The following is a 21077-nucleotide window of genomic DNA, read 5'->3' as shown; positions in this document are numbered from 1 at the left end:
TTGATTAAGTTATGGTTGGAATAGATTTGTTACCATTTTTCACGTAGCTAAAATGAGTAGTTTTTACCAATTTTGTTTTGCTCGCCATTTCTTCGTTTCTAATCCGTTTTGAGTGATTTAAGTGGCCACGGTTTCGTATTGAACTTGAATTTATGAAACTAAACAGAAAAGGTATAGTTTTACAGTCGGAAATACAAGTTACAAGTCGTTTTTGAAAGAGGTAGTCATTTTCGTCGAAAGAACGACATCTTGATGACTGTTTTGAAAAACATACTTTCACTTTGAGTTTAACCATGATTTTTGGATATGGTTTCATGTTCATAATAAAAATCATTTTCCCAGAAGTATAGCTTTTAAATCAAAGTTTTTCATAGTTTTTAATTATCCAAACCAAAACAGCCCCCGGTTGTAACTACGACGACGTAAATCCAGTTTTATGGTGTTTATCGTGTTTCTGGGTTTTAAATCATTAAGTTAGCATATCATATAGATATAGATCATGTGTATAGTTGATTTTAAAAATGTATTTAGAAGGATTAACTTTATTTGCGAACAAGTTTAGAATTAACTAAACTATGTTCTAGTGATTACTAGTTTACCACTTCGAATATGATAGCTTTTTATGTATGAATCTAATGATGTTAAAAACATCATTACTACCTTAAGTTCCTTGGATAAACCTACTGGAAAAGAGAAAAATGGATCTAGCTTCAACGGATCCTTGGATGGCTCGAAGTTCTTGAAGCAGAATCATGACACGAAAACAAGTTCAAGTAAGATCATCACTTGAAATAAGATTGTTATAGTTATAGAAATTGAACCAAAGTTTGAATATGATAATTACCTTGTATTAGAATGATAACCTACTATAAGAAACAATGATTTCTTGAGGTTGGATGATCACCTTACAAGATTGGAAGTGAGCTAGCAAACTTGAAAGTATTCTTGATTTTATGTAACTAGAACTTGTAGAATTTATGAAGAACACTTAGAACTTGAAGTTAGAACTTGAGAGAGATCAATTAGATGAAGAAAATTGAAGAATGAAAGTGTTTTTAGGTGTTTTTGGTCGTTGGTGTATGGATTAGATATAAAGGATATGTAATTTTGTTTTCATGTAAATAAGTCATGAATGATTACTCATATTTTTGTAATTTTATGAGATATTTCATGCTAGTTGCCAAATGATGGTTCCCACATGTGTTAGGTGACTTACGTGGGCTGCTAAGAGCTGATCATTGGAGTGTATATACCAATAGTACATACATCTAAAAGCTGTGTATTGTACGAGTACGAATACGGGTGCATACGAGTAGAATTGTTGATGAAACTGAACGAGGATGTAATTGTAAGCATTTTTGTTAAGTAGAAGTATGTTGATAAGTGTCTTGAAGTCTTTTAAAAGTGTATGAATACATATTAAAACACTACATGTATATACCTTTTAACTGAGTCGTTAAGTCATCGTTAGTCGTTCCATGTAAGTGTTGTTTTGAGACCTTTAGGTTAACGATCTTGTTAAATGTTGTTAACCCAAAGTTTATAATATCAAATGAGATTTTAAATTATTATATAATCATGATATTATGATATATTAATATATCTTAATATGATATATACATTTAAATGTCGTTACAACGATAATCGTTACATATATGTCTCGTTTCGAAATCCTTAATTTAGTAGTCTTGTTTTTACTTATGTAGTTCATTGTTAATACACTTAATGATATATTTAATTATCATATTATCATGTTATATATAATATAACAATGTATTAATATGCTTCATATATATTTAGTAAGACGTGGTTATAACGATAATCGTTATATGTATCGTTTCGAGTTTCATACGTCAATAGTCTCCTTTTTAAGTATATAACTTATTGTTACTATTTTTAATGAGATACTTGATGATCATTATATCATGTTAAACATATATATTTATTCATTTATGTATCATCATTTCATATACAACTTATAGCGTTCGTGAATCATTGGTCAGACTGGGTAATCAGACGTTTACAAAATTTCCTTTTCAATTAACAAAGTCTTAACAAGTTTGATTGCTTAACATGTTGGAAACATTTAATCATGTAAATATAGTTTTCATTAAACATATAATCATAGAAAGGTTCGGAAAAGTTCGGGTCACTACACTAGTGTTCCCATGTTAGTACCTTTCTGTTTCAAGTTAACATCAAACCTATTGTTTCTTTCCTTCATCTCTTTAACTAATTAATAAATAAATCTATATAAGCATATACATATATTACTCTAACGTATATTACAACACATATACATATATTACAAGAACAATAACAATAACAATACATATTACTCCAACATATATATTACTCTAACATACATACAGAGAGGTAGAGGGATCAATCGTAAACCAAAAACCACCTCCCCATTCAGCCGTCTTTCACCCCGAAACCACCATCAACCACCGATCACCCTTTTCTTTCTTCTTCTTGCTCAATGAACCATTACCCTTGTCACATCAACATCTTTGAATTACTTTTGCTGCTACCATTATGCTGTGTTCATCACTAAGACAGCCCCACCATCGACTATCATTACAAACCACCACAAAACCGCTATTTACTACTCTTTTAATGGCTACTACGGTGAGTTTTTTCATTCTATCTCCTTCGTAAACTTATATAATAATGTAGTCGATCCTTACTTGTTTCTTCTTGTTCGAGACCCACTTTGGTACTGCCGCTATTTATGGTTTGACACGCCCAATTAAACAACCACCACACTAACCCAATTATGTTTATACTGCTTTAAACCAACTTTTGTTTTCTAGTTCAACCATCATTGAACCACTATGAAACACTTGCTACAACCATCAGTGGTTACTTCTGTTTTTGACCGAGAACATCAACAAACTAAACACACCATCAACATTACCAGCTATAACTCATTTCTGTTTCTACTTGTACTGCAGCTGCTTAATTGCTTCTGTTTCAACAGCTCAATCACCACCATCTTAATCACTTCAAACTATCAACTACTTCACCACCACTAGTATCTGCTACTGCTCATGTTTTCTGTTCCAAGCAACCCAACCCAATACCATCAAAAACGTCACCAAACCTAAACTAATTAAACCACTGCTGCTGCACATTTTTCTTCTATTTATCTGTTTGAAACAAGACTGCTACAGCCTGTTAAATACCATCAAAACAGAACCATACAACCATCACAGCTACTACTAAACCTTTCAAGAACACCATTCAATACTATTCATGTTCGATTCAATTAAAAAGTACAGAAAATAGATAGAATGATGAAGAAATTAAGAGAAATCAATGAACCAATTACCTATTTCACCAATTAATGAATCAATTATTTGATCGATTGATAAAGGATAATGATTAACGATGATGAAAAATCAATGACCTGCTATTCATCGATGGTTGTTGCTTGATTGATCTGTTAATGATGAAGATGATTATTAATTGATTATATGATGATGATGAAACGATGATGAGGAGACATCGATGGCCGATTTTATTGGTGCTTGATTGATTGAAGAATCGAAAGCCAAGAATCGTGAAGTTTTTCCTGCGTGTTGATTCTGCTTCTTCGATCTATTTTTGAGCTGACAACCAAACCCCAATTTCCCTTTATTAGGTATAAATATATTTATAAATAAAATTACTATTATTACTATCATATTATATTATTCTAATTCTTATTATTACTATTTTATTATTATTAATGTTATTATTAATAAGTATTATTAAGATTTATTTTTATTAAGATTTATTATTAATTGTTATTTATTATTATTATTATTATTATTATTATTATTATTATTATTATTATCATTATTATTATTATAGTTATTAATATAAATATTAGTATCATTATTATTAGAAAAATCATTATTTCTATAATTATTATTATTACTATTATTATTATTATTTTTATCAAAATTTATATTATTATTAAAACTATCATTTCGATTATTATTAGTAACATTACTATTATTATTAGGATTACAATTATTAAAATGAAAATGATTAAGTTACAATCTAAAATGAATTATTAATTACTATTTTAACAAACAAAAGATATTTATATAAAAAAAATATAATTTTTACATATATCATAAGAATATCTAAATTACTATTTTTAAATAACATATATATATATATATATATATATATATATATATATATATATATATATATATATATATATATATATATATATATATATATATATATAAACTGGTTTGATTATCATTAAATGTTTACAATGTGTTATTATATATATTTGATATAGGTTCGTGAATCCGAGGCCAACTCTACACTTGTTCAATGTCGTCATATGTATTTTTACTACAAAATACAATATTGTGAGTTTCATTACTCCCTTTTTATATATATATTTTGGGACTGAGAATACATGCGCTGTTTTTATGAATGTTTTACGAAATAGGCACAAATACTCAAAACTACATTCTATGGTTGGATTATCGAACCGAATATGCCCCTTTTTAGCTTGGTAGCCTAAGAATTGGTGTTTATTATAATTGCCACTAATTGATGCGAATCCTAAAGATAGATCTATGGGTACTAACAAGCACCAGTCAGAGAATTTGAACTACTTTAGTACTTTGATTTATCATGTCCGATGTGAGTCCCGGAATGATGGGGATATTCTATATGCATCCTGTTAAGGTCGGTTACCAGGTGTTCAATCCATAGGAATGAATTTTAATTCGTGAGTTACGCATGTTATTTTGTACTCGGGTTATGTGTACAAATAAAGATAAGAAATCTTGTGGTCTATTAAAATGATGAAAATGAATGTTTATGATAAACAAATAAACTCACCAATCTTTTCGTTAACACTTGAAAGCATGTTTATTCTCAGGTATGAAAGAAATCTTCCGCTGTGCATTTGCTCATTTTAGAGATATTACTTGGAGTCATTCATGGCATATTTCAAACGTTGCATTCGAGTCATTGAGTTCATCAAGATTATTATTAAGTCAATTATAGTTGGATATATTATGAAATGGTATGCATGCCGTCAACTTTCAATGTAAAGAAAGTTTGTCTTTTAAAAACAAATGCAATGTTTGTAAAATGTATCATATAGAGTTCAAGTACCTCGCGATGTAACCAAACGTAATGTATTCATCCAGATGGATTAGGACGGGTCATGAAATTGTTGAGAACTCTTACGGGCTTAGTTAAATAGACCCACTATTATAAATTGACCTCTTCGGTTGACCTACAATCGTGATATCGGTATATTTAATGAAATGGACCTTTTAATGTATTTGGTATGTGTAGGTGGAACCATGAGATTAGGTCCCATAGTGTAATCATATGTTTAACCTTAGTCGTACTTAAGTGACAGTTAGGTACACTTCGCGAATAGAGGGATTAACGACCTCGATATTCATGTTCAAACACTTAAAGTCATTCGAGAAGATGCTATTAAAATAAAATCGGTTTAAAATAAAATCCCCGGTCCAACCAGCATCCTTCCTATCCTTAATTTGATTTAAATCCTAAACTATTTGTTGCTCCTGCAATACAAAACCCCCAAAATATTAATATACATTTATAAAAGATAAATGAGCCAGAATAGATACCACCAACTCACCGGCTATAATTGTCATCCTCTATTGGGATGATCCCACTTACACCCACTGATCTACCCTGATCGGGACTCTGCCTGTTAGTGCTAAAGCCGTAGTAGTATAGGTTTATAAATTTAAAGTTTTTAATTCTGCACACGAACACGACTACACGTACGTCAGCACCCTTTTGGCGCCGCTACCGAGGACGTAGTGAGGTTTTAAACTTTTACTTTTCTTGAAACACTACAAGACGCTTGGTGTCTCGGTTCAACCTAGCTAGGGTTGTTAGATTTTCTAATTTAAAGGATCCCGCCCTACCTAACGCGTATCTAGCCAAGGTATCTTGTTGTTGGTTCTTGAAAGTAATTACTTATTACTTGTATAGCCAAAGCAGTGGTGAATTTTTGTCAATTCTATTCTCGCCCGTTTTTCTTTCTCTTGTTTTATTTTAGTTTCCTTAAATAATCCCGTGAATCTCCTTTTCACGGTGATTTTTCCTATTCCATAGTCACTGGTGTATGCGCCGATCTAAGGACGTCGAGCTCACAAAACTAAATTCTGATCCCGACAAGATCATACGCATTGCAAACAAGGTCAAGAAGACCAAATCACAAATCGAGCCTAATATCACTAGAACCAAGGTACCTGGGCCACCAACCGGTAAATTTAGCCCAATTGAATCCAATTCTGAATCACCAGTCTTTTTCAAATCAAGCATGAGTGAACCCAACAATCTGTCAATGGAAGCTATGATGAAGGGCACCCGAGTTGGTCAAGGTCGTGCAATAGTGCATCCTGAAGTTCCCGAATACTTCGAGATCAAGGCACAATTTATCCATCTACTCTGAGATCATTCTTTTTATGGACTACCTACAGAAGACGGTAACCAGCATCTCCAGAAGTTCCATAATATCTGTACCTTATTCAAAATAGGTGCAGTCCAAAAAGAATTTGTCTACCTACTAATGTTCCCTTGGACACTAAAAGACGAAGCCAAGAGATGACTTGTATCTCTTCCCGAAGGAGAGATAACATCATGAACACTTTAGTTGACCGCTTTCTAGGAAAATTCTTTCCTTCATCCTAATCCGTTAATCTCCAAGACGAGATTAAGTAATTCCAATAAAAGACCAACCAGACTTTATACAATGCATGGTCCCACTTTGGGAAAATGTTGAGAGGATGTCCGCAACATGGACGCAACACCTTTCAAAAACACTCAATATTCTACAATGGTGCAAACATTTCTACCTATAAATAAATAGACACCACAGCTGGCAGTGCACTCATGAAGAAAACACCCGACGAAGCATATGAACTTATAACCAATCTGGTAACTCACTTGATCCCATGAGTGGCACAATAGGCTTGAAATCTCACGATCCTTCAACGTCATCAGAAGAAAATACGATGCTAATAAAATGGCTGCAATGAACGCTAATGTTGCATATCTAGGATGAAAATTGAAAAAATTGTCAAAGACATGCACGCCATTAAAGGTGGATGTGACTGTGGAGGATCTCACATACCAAAAGGCTGTCCTTGAAAAATCACAATAGAGCAACTAAGTGAATTACATTAACCGTATTTTACAAAATGCTACTAATTTCCAATCCTACCTAAACAATCTATGCCCCAAGAAACAACCCACCTGGTTTTTATAATGTCGCGAACCGACCACCATTTCCTACTACCCAAAATTCTCAAGATAACAAACTACAGTATCTCGAAACTAGATTAAACATCTTCATTAAAGGTTAAATCGAGACAAATAAGAATTTGAAAAATCTTATCACACATGCCCAATCAAGTCATCAAGCTTCTATTCAAAGCATTGAGTGAAATATTTTCAAGCTTTTTGAGCTTTCTAAACCTAAGGAACAACCTAAACTTCCTGACTATTACGGTCAAGCCAACATGATCAGAACTACCCACCTCATCAAAGACGAAGGTTATGAAGAACGTCCATTCCTATATGATGGATACAACCTCGAAATCGTAAATCCTCAAATCCTCACATACGACAATGAAAAGAACCTATTCACCCTAAATAGTGAACCTTTTGAGGACTTCACTCCACCTTCAGTTCGAGAAGACCCTGTCATGTTCCTTATCCTTTGTAAAATCTAAGGGCTACTCACAATAACAGCTCTCGCTAACACAGGAGCCAACATAAACACCATGCCATTTTCCATGTACATAGGTTGGTATTACCAAACCTCTTTCCTACAAATACGGAAGTAACGTTAGATGATGGGACCGTACATCGACCCCTTGGGATCACCAAAAATATAGCGGTTACTGTCAAAGGACTTTACATGGTATGCTTCATGGTGCTTGACATACCCGAGGATCCTTACATACCTATAATTCTCGGGAGACCATTTCTTTTGACAATATGGCCACAATAAACTTTTGCAAAAATCAGCTCGAGCTAAACACTTCTCATGGGTGTGTCACACTCCATATAAATAGATACCACCAAGATTACCACAATATGATTTATAGAATAACCCCAACAAAGGTAGTAAGTTTTGAAACAAAACCAAGGTAAGATCACTTCTGAAATTCCGTCATCCATTCCTGCAAGTCCAAAGATAAACCTAATGCAAGAACTCGGGGCATTTGTAACCATAGAGCTTGATTTCATAAAAAAACAAAGGGAGGAGCATGACTAGTTCGAAAATGAATATTGCGAAGAAGTGCTCAATAAAATAAGGAAAAATTTCATTGTCGCATTATCACGATTCATATTTCAGTTCAAGATCTAGTAGAGCACGATGATGCTATAAGTAGGGCTGCTAAAGCTAATCAATAGCCACCAAGTTTTGAAGTCCGCAAATCAGAAAAGGATTTGCCACAAATAAAGGAGGATCCTGGAATCTTTATCATTCCCATAACTATTCAGGAACCATCTCTCTAGGCACTTGCAGACATGAGGGCAAGCATCAACATAATTCCTTATCTCTCTACAAGAACTACAACTTAGAGTTACCACAACGAGTTAACTTCGCTATAAACTTACCAAATAACTCTATAAAGAGTCCAAAAGGAAAGGTGAGAGCTTATACCACCATTGAGAGACTCAAATTCATGATAGAATTCCTGGTACTAGATGTGATGGCCTGCCAAAATCTCTATTGAAGCAGCACATCATTCATAGGTCCCATTGCGAGGTTTGCCCTCTATATGATACATTTTACAAATATTGCATTCATTTCAAAAGACGCGCTTTCTATATAAGAAAGTTTTAAAATTTGTATACATTTTTAAAGCATGTATATAAATGTTTTCGACTTGTGGTGATTTCTACATATAGACAATCCCAATAAATGATAGTTCATAATAATACATCAGTTGACTAAACAGTCAAAATATAATACATATTAATGTTTGAATGCAAAGTTTCGTTGAAAAATATGCCATGTAAGACTCCATGCACAGAGCAGTTAAACAGCGGAAGCTTCTGTAATACCTGAGAATAAACATGCTTTAAAGTGTCAACCAAAAAGGTTGGTGAGTTCATAGTTTTATCATAAATAATGATTTTCAATAGTTGTAATAGACCACAAGATTTCAGTTTCATAAATAACCATACACTCGCAAGTGTATAAAAAGCATTCTATAAGTTGTAGGCACCCGGTAACAAGCCTTAACATTCATGTTTTACCCTCTGAAAGTACACCGAATCAGGTGTGTTATATAAACCTCGAAGTACTAAAGCATCCCATAGTCAGGATGAGGTTTGTCAGGCCTAATAGATCTATCTTTAGGATTCGCGCCTACCAGTCATACACCAGTAGTTATAGTTACCAAGCTAAGGGGATATTTCTGGTTTAAACCCACGTAGAATTAGTTTTAGTACTTGTGCCTATTTCGTAAAACAGTTATAAAATATGCATGTATTCTCAGCCCAAAAATATATAATGCAAAAGCATTTAAAAAGGGAGCTATGAAAACTCACATATCAATATTATGGTCCAATATTGTAGGAAAAGTGTGCAGACGCAACGGAAATGATAAATGCAAGGTTGGCATTTGATTCACGAACAATACCCCCGATCAATACCCATAAACTCCTTATTTAATACCCATAAATTCCTTAGCTTTAAACCATTTGAAAAACCCATTTTGAAATCACCCGAGTATACCCCCGTCGTAGTATTTTATGTATAATACTAATAATAATACTACTTAATAATAATAATAAGATTGATAATAAGTGTAATAATAATAATAATAATAATAATAATAATAATAATAATAATAATAATAATAATAATAATAATAATAATAATAATAATAATAATAATAATAATAATAATAATAATAATAATAATAATAATAATAATGATAATATAAATACTAATGATAATATGCAGAGTAAAAATTGAATGAACCAGAATGAGAAATCGATCATTCATATATATAGATTAATAAAATAATAATATAATAATTTTGAAATACAATATTATAATATAATAATATAAATATAATATAATAATATAATAAAGTAATAAATATAATAATAATAAAAAAACGTGTGAAATTCATTTTGTCAATTTCTACCGACAGTTTTCACGAACCAGTATTTCGTACTCTGTTGTTAATAATTGACGGGTAAAAATATGGATAAAAATTCCACTTTTTATATTTGAATATATATATATATATATATATATATATATATATATATATATATATATATATATATATATATATATATATATATATATATCTGTTTTGGTCTTAAGCTTTATAAAATTAGTTGTAAAAAGGTTTGTTTATAAAGTTTGTACGCGTAATATGTGTTTTTCTAGTTTTTGACTGAACAAAGATATATAATATAATATTAATTTAAATATAATAATGTAATAAATATAATAATATAATAATATTGAAATAAAATATAATAATATAATAATAAATTTAGAATCAAATTGAATCGTAAATTGTTAAAAAAAGTCATATTTATTAAATACTTCAGGGGTATTTTATGTAACTTATAATTAATAATTTCTATCATATTGCTTTCATGTGAATAGTAAATGAATTAATTTCGTTTTATTTACTATTCAATGAATAGTAAATGAATTAATTTAAATTCAACTATTTAAGCTACACGTTGTTGTACGTTGTGCTTTACAAATTGTACATTTTTAATTTAACTTCGTTTCTTAAAATAAAATTACAAAAATTATATCATAAAAATAAAATGACTTAATACGTAAAAATTTTAATTTGAAATGGCATCATTTAATAGTAAATTTTTATCATTTCATATATAAATCATGACGGGTTCGAGTTTTAAATTATAGGTTGTTCTTGAATCATAGGGTGAAGTCCAATGGTTAATTAAATGTATGAAAAAATATTTTAATGTAACACATCAATTTTCTTATCTTGTCGGAGTTATCAGAGTTTAAATTTGACTGAAATTTCCGGGTCATGACAGTACCTACCCGTTAAAAGAAATTTCGTTCCGAAATTTGGCTAAAGAAAGTTGATAATGAAAACGAGGATATTTTCGTATCACGAAATATGATATAACTTGAATTCTTTAAATGAATTTGATTGTTAGTATAATCATTATCAAAGAAAATGATAAGATCGATGAATGGAGTATTTCGAGTACCCTAAATGGGTCGGGTTCCGTTTTATGATAAGCACAAGTTCAATAAATTTCTCACTATTGAGAAATACAAATAAAATGATAAAGATTTCTCTGGAAATACGATAGATAGGATTTTAAATGAGCATAACTAGTGTTATAAGCAGAAAGAAAAATGTAATGGCACGATTATATTAGCAAACTACTGGAATCACAGAAAGTATATAACTATCAAGAAAATACATTCTTGGTATGTTCAGATGTTAAGTAAAATAAAAGAGTCGCGTAACATGGTACATGGTGAGGGTAATGTTGATCAAGTACTACCTTCATCATGTGCCATTAGAACTTCCGCATGACTTACTATAATATAATCACGTTGATCGGGCGTCATTATATTACACTAACTCATGCTTTCATTCCAACACTACTCTATAATATCAATGAACTTAAATTCGAATGTTACAAAAATTTTGAAACTAACACAGTTTCCATTATGATGTAATACAGATAACGCGAAGAGATAATTAATTTCAGACAAGAATAGTTATGGAGGTATTTTTCAGAAATATTGAGGATATTTATAATAGAAGATACGATGATATCTTAGAATAAAAAAATAAAATCAAAGGATGATGAAGAAAATTCTTCCGCAAGGATTTAGAATATGTAAAGAGATTGCATATCTTCTGAGATTTCCATCAGAAACTGAATTATCTAAATTCTTTAGGTACGGGTTTAGTCCTTGTGATTTGTCAACAGCCTCCTTCATAATTTGCTCAATCCATTTTTCAGTTCCAAATTTCTTTTCTAGCATACTTTTCTTTATTATCAACTTTTGACTATTAAGATCATCAACAGCTTTGGCTGCTTCATCCGCATTCTCATATATAACGAGTCAGATTCGTTGATTTTCAATCTGAGGTGCTTTCAAGAATTTTGGATTGGAGTGTTTGAACGCAGGTTGTATCCGTTAATATATAATGGTGGAGGTGAAATCATCGCGAATTATGAAAGACACAAATAATATTCTCCTCGGTTTTATGAATAACATTTTGAATTTAAAGTATGGTTTCAAAGGATGTAGGAATTTAAGATTGATGACAATTCTTAAATCTTGACTTGGATTTTGATTTGTCAACATCAGAATATGTAATTGAATTGGCATGGAAAATGGTTGTCTTGATTTTTGTGAAATGATGTATATTGCTATGAAAGGAGAGAGTATAATTAACGATTGTCGAAACATCAGCTTAACATATTAATGTGAACTTAAGTATTTCTCGGGTATTACCTACCCGTTAAAATAAAATTTCACAAGTAATATTTTGTACAAAAGAATTTTTATTACAGTCTTTATGATAATATATGTATGTATATTTTCTTCAGATGTAACATGGATTTAATGAGTTAATATTATAATCTCATTTGGTTTACGGTTGGAACTAGAAATGAATAATCCCTAAAACTTTAGAGATTACATAATCTTTGTGGAGTATTACACTAATGTAATTAATACATCATTATTTATTCTTATTGATATTCCTTGGTGAAGGATGTTGATGCTCATGAAATACTTGTGAATTCCGCAAAGTACGAATGATGTTTTCTGGAAAGTTTCGAGTATATCAAAAATGGGAGTGTAAAATCAAACATGTAGTTGAATAATACACTTGGTTTATTATGAAATAGAATCATTGGTTTGAAACAGAGATTGTAGTTAACTAAGGATGTACGTCATAGCATATTAGTAATATGAATTAACCTAGTAGTATCTACCCTTTTTCAATTCATACTTAATAGCTTAGTACGAAAAAATATATTATGGTTTTCAAAATTCATATATATAATATATAAATTCTTTGGAAATAATGAGTTAATACTTCATAACTCGTTATTCCAATATACTCCTCGGTGATTGTGGTGTTGATATCGTCGGTGGTTATGGAGTTGGTGGAGCTTGTGGTGCTACAGGTGTTACTGGTGTTTATGATACTAATGGTGATGCTGGTGGAACTTCTGGTGGTTCTTGTATAACTAGTCTAGCTTGTAGATCACACATCATTCTTGTCAGGGTTTCCTCTATCATCTCTATCCATCTACTCTTCTGGTTAATGGTTAGAACTAGAATAAGTAATCTCTAAAAAAATTTAGAGATTACATATTCTCTGCAGAATATTTCTTTAATGAAGTGATGAATCGATACTTCATCGTTTATTGTTATTGGTACTCCTTGGTACCTATGTTGCGTATGATGTTGATGCTCGAAGTAGTGATTTTAGATGTGATATTGAGGTGTGGGATGCGGATGTAGTTGTTGGTGGTGGTAATGATATTGTTGATGTTGATGATGGTACTGTTGATTTCAGTGATGCTGCTAGTGTTTGTTGTATTGAGGCTTTCAATGTGGATGTTGTTAGCGGTACTGGTGTTGTTGATGGTGCTTTTAATCCTTGCACCATATTCTCCAAAGCCATCACGCGAGCGCGAAGCTCGTTGACTTCTTCTATTACACCGGGATGATTGTCGGTTCGGACGAGCAGATGAATAAGATTCAGAATTTAGGATAGTATATAATCGTGACGAGATACTCTGGAAATGAGAGAGAAAAGGGTGTTTCGAACAGGTTCACTGGTAAGTGTTTCAGGTTCTTCGCCAAGAGGTGAATGTGGTGGATGGAAGGGATCACCTTCTTCTTGTCTCCAATGGTTAAGTAGATTACGAACCCATCCCCAATTCATCCAGACTAGATGATGGCTAATTAGTTGATCCATTCCGGTTACGCTGCTTTCGGAGCTCAGGTCGAATTCCATATCAGAATAGCTGTCGGAATTCGAAGAATTTGAACTAGATGTGGGATCTATCTTGTATAATTAGGGAAAGAATTTTTGGTATGAAATTGATTATAGGACTTAGATTTGGTATTCTTTAATACATAATTTACATATGTATATATAATATCGAAATCCCATAAATTATGGAGGAATCTTTGGAAGATGTCAGGCAAAGTTCACAGTAACAGATATGCTAAAATAGGAATTCGTCTATACACTATTTATGCAATAAATGCAGGATAATGCGTCTAGACTTAAGAACGATAAGCAGGTAATTTACGACAAGAAATGATAAGCAAAATTTATAATATGCAGATACGGTCGAAGTCCAGACTCACTAATGCATCCTAACAACTACTGGTTAGATACACTAATGCAAATTCTGGTTCGCTAAGTCCAACGCTCTGATGCCAACTGTGATGGCCCGCCAAAATCCCTATTGACGTAGCACATCATTCATTGGTCCTATTGTGAGGTTTGCCCTCTATATGATACGTTTTACAAACATTGCATTCATTTCAAAAGACGCGCTTTCTATATAAGAAAGTTTTAAAATTTGTATACATTTTTAAAGCATGTATATAAATGTTTTCGACTTGTGATGATTTCTACATATAAACAATCTCAATAAATGATAGTTCATAATAATACATCAGTTGACTAAACAGTCAAAATATAATACATATTAATGTTTGAATGCAAAGTTTCCTTGAAAATATGCCATGTAAGAATCCATGCACAGAACAGTTAAATAGTGGAAGCTTCTTTAATACCTGAGAATAAACATGCTTTAAAGTGTCAACCAAAAAGGTTGGTGAGTTCATAGTTTTATCATAAATAATGATTTTCAATAGTTGTAATAGACCACAAGATTTCAGTTTCATAAATAACCATACACTCGCAAGTGTATAAAAAGCATTCTACAAGTTGTAGGCACCCGGTAACAAGCCTTAACATTCATGTTTTAATCTCTGAAAGTACACCGAATCAGGTGTGTTATATAAACCTCGAAGTACTAAAGCATCTCATAGTCAGGATAAGGTTTGTCAGGCCCAATAGATCTATCTTAAGGATTCGCGCCTACCAGTCATACACCAGTAGTTATAGTTACCAAGCTAAGGGGATATTTCTGGTTTAAACCCACGTAGAATTAGTTTTAGTACTTGTGCCTATTTCGTAAAACAGTTATAAAATATGCATGTATTCTCAGACCAAAAATATATAATGCAAAAGCATTTAAAAGGGGAGCTATGAAAACTCACGTATCAGTATTATGGTTCAATATTGTAGGAAAAGTGTGCAGGCGCAACGAAAATGATAAATGCAAGGTTGGCCTTTGATTCACGAACAATACCCCCGATCAATACCCATAAACTCCTTTTTTAATACCCATGAATTCCTTATCTTTAAACCATTTGAAAAACCCATTTTGAAATCACCCGAGTATACCCCCGTCGTAGAATTTTATGTATAATACTAATAATAATACTACTTAATAATAATAATAAGATTGATAATAAGGGTAATAATAATAATAATAATAATAATAATAATAATAATAATAATAATAATAATAATAATAATAATAATAATAATAATAATAATAATAATAATAATAATAATAATAATAATAATAATAATAATAATAATAATAATAATAATAATAATACTAATGATAATATGCGGAGTAAAAATTGAATGAGCCAGAATGAGAAATCGATCATTCATATATATTGATTAATAAAATAATAATATAATAATTTTGAAATAAAATATAATAATATAATAATATAAATATAATATAATAAAGTAATAAATATACTAATAATAAAAAAAACGTGTGAAATTCATTTTGTCAATTTCTGCCGACAGTTTTCACAGACCGGTATGTCGTCCTCTGTTGTTAATAATTGACGGGTAAAAATATGGATAAAAATTCCACTTTTTATATTTGAATATATATATATATATATATATATATATATATATATATATATATATATATATATATATATATATATATATATATATATATATATATATATATATATATATATCTATTTTTATCTTAAGCTTTATAAAATTAGTTGTAAAATGGTTTGTTTATTGTTGAGTCCCCAAAATAATTAAGGATTTAATTATGACAAAACTGTAATTTATTTGCACTAAAATGTTATGTGCAGTCAGCACAAGTTTGTTCATGTATAGACAGCAGATATTGCTGTGTCGAGTGTTTAGTTTGCTGCTCAGTCTACCAGCACAAGGTAGACAGTGTTCTTCAATCAGCACAGGATGTGTACTCAGCAATTCTAGAATATCAAGTGACTCAGCAATGAAGAACCAGCATAGCTTGAATGCAGCTTACTACACAAGACAGCTATGCTCCATTATAAGCATAGTAGTTTTCCCGAGTGGTCTACATCAATGGTACTATTCAACAGAAGTCAAAGACAAAGTTGAACAGAAAAGGACACGCTTCGGTGGCTGACAAGTGACCTTACAAGACCACATGGGAATGCAGAAGTTTAACGCATGTGCAGACATGGGTTATACTTTGTCAACACCTAGGGAACACAACATTTTATTTGTTTAATCAAATAGTGGTGCCAAACCGAATTGAGATGTTCCTGCAAATAGCTACCAAAGAGGAAAGAGGAGAGCATGCTCTCTGATGTAGTTGTCCCCACAAGTACAGACATCCTATGTACCAGTGGACAATAGAACCATTACACGGTTAATAGGACTACTATAAATTGTTGTATCCACTATTGTAACAACTAGTGATGTGGGTTTATTTATCTAAAGTCAAAAACATGTAATAGCTTTTAGTTTACCTCTTAGCTATAATCTAGGTAATCTGTATCAACCAACTATCATTCCGCTAAGGATAGTTGTGATTCTTTGTGATTCAATCAATAAAGAATAATCGTTGAAAATTACCTGCGACTCTATTTAATCTTTATGTTTGAATACTAATCGTGTTTAACTGTTAAGTTAATTAAAAGAAATTGTATTCACCCTCCCCCCCCCCTCTACAATACTCTTGTTGTTATTAAGGGACCAACAACTGGTATCAGAGCTTCAGTCTTGATAACTAATATCTTGGATCTGAATTCTCTCATGGCTGCATATTCAAATACAGCTTACCTTGAAAATGGCTCATCCAATAGACCACCCAAATTTGATGAAGATGAGTATGAAACTTGGAAGGCAAGATTCATGCTTCACCTTGAGTCTCTTGACCCACTCATGTCTGGTATTGCCACAGATGGTCCATTTATTCCCACTGAGACTATTGGTAGTGCTTCAGCTACAGCTGACACTCCTGCTGTTCCTGGCAGAGAGGTTATTCTCACCCCTTCTAGATGGGATGCTGAGGATAAACGTTGTGTTGGACTTGACCCTAAAATCAGAACCCTGTTAGCTATAACTTTTCCTAACCCACTGTTCAAACTGATAAAGGGAAAAGAAAATGCCAAGCTTATGTTGGACTATGTAGATGTTACCTATAAGGGTATAGGAGAAGTAAGGCAGAACAGAATGATTGCTTTAAAAAGAGAATATGAAATGTTCTTTGCCTACAAGAATGAAACCCTTAAGCAAACCTTCATTAGATTTAACTCCTTGATTGCTGACCTGATCACTTTGAATGTTACCTATACTGAATTTGAACAAGTAAATAAATTCATAGATTCACTGCCTACTAAATGGAAATCTGTTACTAACCCGTTAAGAACCACTCAGACCCTAAAGAACTTTAACATGTCTACTCTCTACAGTTCACTTTGGAACCATGAGAAGGCAGAGGCTAAATTTGAACTTAACTTGAAAGAAAACTTTAGGTCTTCCCCCACCACTTTAAAATCTTCTAAAATAGATGATACTGCTCTTATTGCTGCTGCTAAAAAGAAAGCTCAAAAGGCTTTACTGGTTTAAAAGTTGTTGGCAGAAGAAGAGACAGCTGAGAGTGATGTGGATAGTGGTACTGGGTCTGAAGAAAGCAGTGATGATGAAAGTGATGGAGAAGGGTTTGCTGAAGGTATCGCTTTGCTGGCTAGGCAGTTCAAAAGGTTCAATCGTAATAGAACCAGCAAGTCATACAAAGGGAGTAAGAAACCGAGTACTAGGTATAGCAGCAAGTCAGTCAAGGGTCCTAAATCTGAGTGTTATAATTGTGGGAAGGTTGGACATTTTGCTGCTGAATGTATGTCCAGGAAACCTTCAACTTCACATGCTAACTCTTTCTCAAAAGCTGACAAGTACAAGAACAAGTACAAAGCTATGAAAGCTCAGATGAAGGAAAGTGCTAAGACTGATAAGAAGGGTAAAAAGCCAGAAAAGGTTCTAGTCACTGAGCATCATGATTGGGATGAAACCAGCTCGTCGTCTTCCTCTGATAGTGATACTGATGATGATGGTGCTGGTTATGCTCCAGATAAAAAGCTGTGTTTAATGGCCAAGGAGGTCAAGGAGTCTGATGAGGATGATAGTGGTAGTAAGTTTTTAGCTGATATGAGGGAAGCTGATCAAAAAAGAGATTCACCTCAATGGAAAACTGAATTGATGTATAAGGTTGATAATTTTCAAACTTATACTGATGATGAAAAAGCCGAAATGTTTGACTACCTAAGAGTTGACTTACGTAGAGGCAGCAAACGTGAAGAAGTTTTGAAAACTGACAACAAATCTTTAAATGAGAAACTTAAAAGCAAAAATGATGAAATTAAAATCTTAAAAGATGATATCTCCAAACTTGAAAAACAAAACTTTGCTTTAAGATCTCTTCACGTTGAGGCAGCAGAAGTCAAGAACCAGCTGGATAATCTTAAAAAGGTTGTCGCTTCATGGTGTACATCTGTTCAACACATAGCAAAGTGTGTTAACGAGTAGGTGCCTGCCCAAATTGAAGCTTTCTTTGCTGGTGACTATGCTGCTGCTGCTATTGCAGAAGTTACTTTCATGAACCCAATTCTTGAAACTGATCCTGAAGCTGTCTTGCCAAATACTTTTGCCAAAATAGTTAAGGGTAAAAAGGTCTTGACAAATAAGTTTGTTAGACCTGATGTGTCCCCACCACCTGCCATGAAAGAGATTTTGGAGGATGAACTTAGAGCAAGAGAAGCCAGTACCTTAATTGATGAGACTACTGACCCCTCAAGCATCTACTACATGACTTCAAAAGAAAGACGTATTAAAAGGGAAATCACTGAAAATAATCTAAGAAAAATTAAACCAACTGATTCCCCTTCGTGTTCGAGTTCCAATGGTGCTGAGCCAGCTGATGACAAACTTACTGGTCAACCAGTAGCTGTAGACAAGCCAGTCAAACCTAATACCGGCAAGTCCAAGGCAGCAGGAAAAACTTCTTCTAGCTCATCAGCTTCAGTAAACAAGCCAATAACTTCCCACGCTGGCTCGTCAAGTGATAAAGGCAAAGCAATACATCATGACTATGGTACTGGTTCCAAGAAGAAAGCTGCCCTTAAGGGAAAAGCAAAAGTGGACTTGAATGATGAGCTGTCTATCACTGAGATTATGACAGTTAAGCTTGACCAGATAATTAAGGCAGTAACTAAAAGTTGACCCGATCTTACTACACCCATTTACTCAGTGTATGACCAGTCATCGATACCAAATGTGAGAAAATGCTACAAATGTGGCAGCAAATTTCACTTAGTCAACCGGTGTCCTTTTACCCTAATATCATCTGCTGCTGCTTCTTCAAGCAAACCAGCAGAAAGGAAGAGATCATCAAAGATGACCCTTCCAGAACCCATCCTTGGATGGGTTCCCAAAAAGAACTAATCTTTTAGCTACTGTGCAGTGCATTCAAAACAAGCAAATCTGGTATCTCGATAATGGTTGTTCGAGACATATGACCGGATGTAAGTCCCTGCTGATGGACTATCAAGAAAAGGATGGTCCAGTTGTTTCGTATGGAGATAATTCGTTGGGTTACACAAAGGGTTTTGGTACTTTGACTAATGGGAATGTCACGTTCTCAAATGTTGCATATGTCGTTGGGCTCAAACATAATTTACTCAGCATAAGCCATCTGACAAGTAAGAATAAAATAGTCTAATTCAGAAAGAAAATCGGCACTATTTTTGATAAGACAGGGAAGCCGCTCCTGACTGCAAAACGTCATGAAAACATGTATCAAATTGACATGAACACAGTAGTCACAACAACTGATACTTGTTTCTATTCAAAGGCAGTAGACAACCTGAAGTGGTTATGGCACAAGAGACTCTCACATCTCAACTTCAAAGATATTCACAAATTATCCAGTAGAAGTTTGGTGTCTGAGCTACCCACCATGTCTTATGTAAAGGACAGATTGTGTCCTGGCTGTGAAAAGGGAAAACATCACCATGCCTCATTCAAATCAAAGCAAATCTCATCTGTTGAGAAACCATTTCATTTACTTCATATGGATCTTTTTGGTCCTGTTAATGTGGCCAGCTGTAGTGGGAAGAAGTATACACTAGTTATTTTTGATGAATATTCCAGATACACCTGGGTATTCTTTTTGAAGCAAAAGAGTGAAGCTGCTGATGAAATTATCAATTTTATCAAAAGAATGGAGCTTTTAAATGGGCAACTGGTGAAACAGCTAAGAAGTGATCATGGTACAGAATTCAGAAATGCGACATTAGAAGAATTTTCTGCTGACAAAGGTATTTCACAGAACTTTTCTGCTGTGAGAACACCTCAACAAAATGGTGTTGCAGAAAGAAGAAACAGAACTCTCATTGAAGCAGCAAGATCTATGTTAGCTGAGTCTGGGCTGAAAAATTCATATTGGGCAGAAGCTGTGAACACTGCAGGTTTTACCCAGAATAGATCTTTAATAGTGAAAAGACATCAGAAAACTGCTTATGAAGTTCTCAAAGGAAGAAGACCCTCAATCTCATTTCTTCATGTATTTGGAACTCCCTGTTTCATTTTAAACAATAGGGATCAGCTAGGCAAGTTTGATGTTAAGGCTGATGAAGGTATATTCTTGGGATATTC

This window comes from Rutidosis leptorrhynchoides, chromosome 1 (assembly GCF_046630445.1).
Source record: "Rutidosis leptorrhynchoides isolate AG116_Rl617_1_P2 chromosome 1, CSIRO_AGI_Rlap_v1, whole genome shotgun sequence".
NCBI lineage: Eukaryota > Viridiplantae > Streptophyta > Magnoliopsida > Asterales > Asteraceae > Rutidosis > Rutidosis leptorrhynchoides.
This window is presented reverse-complemented; position numbering follows the sequence as displayed.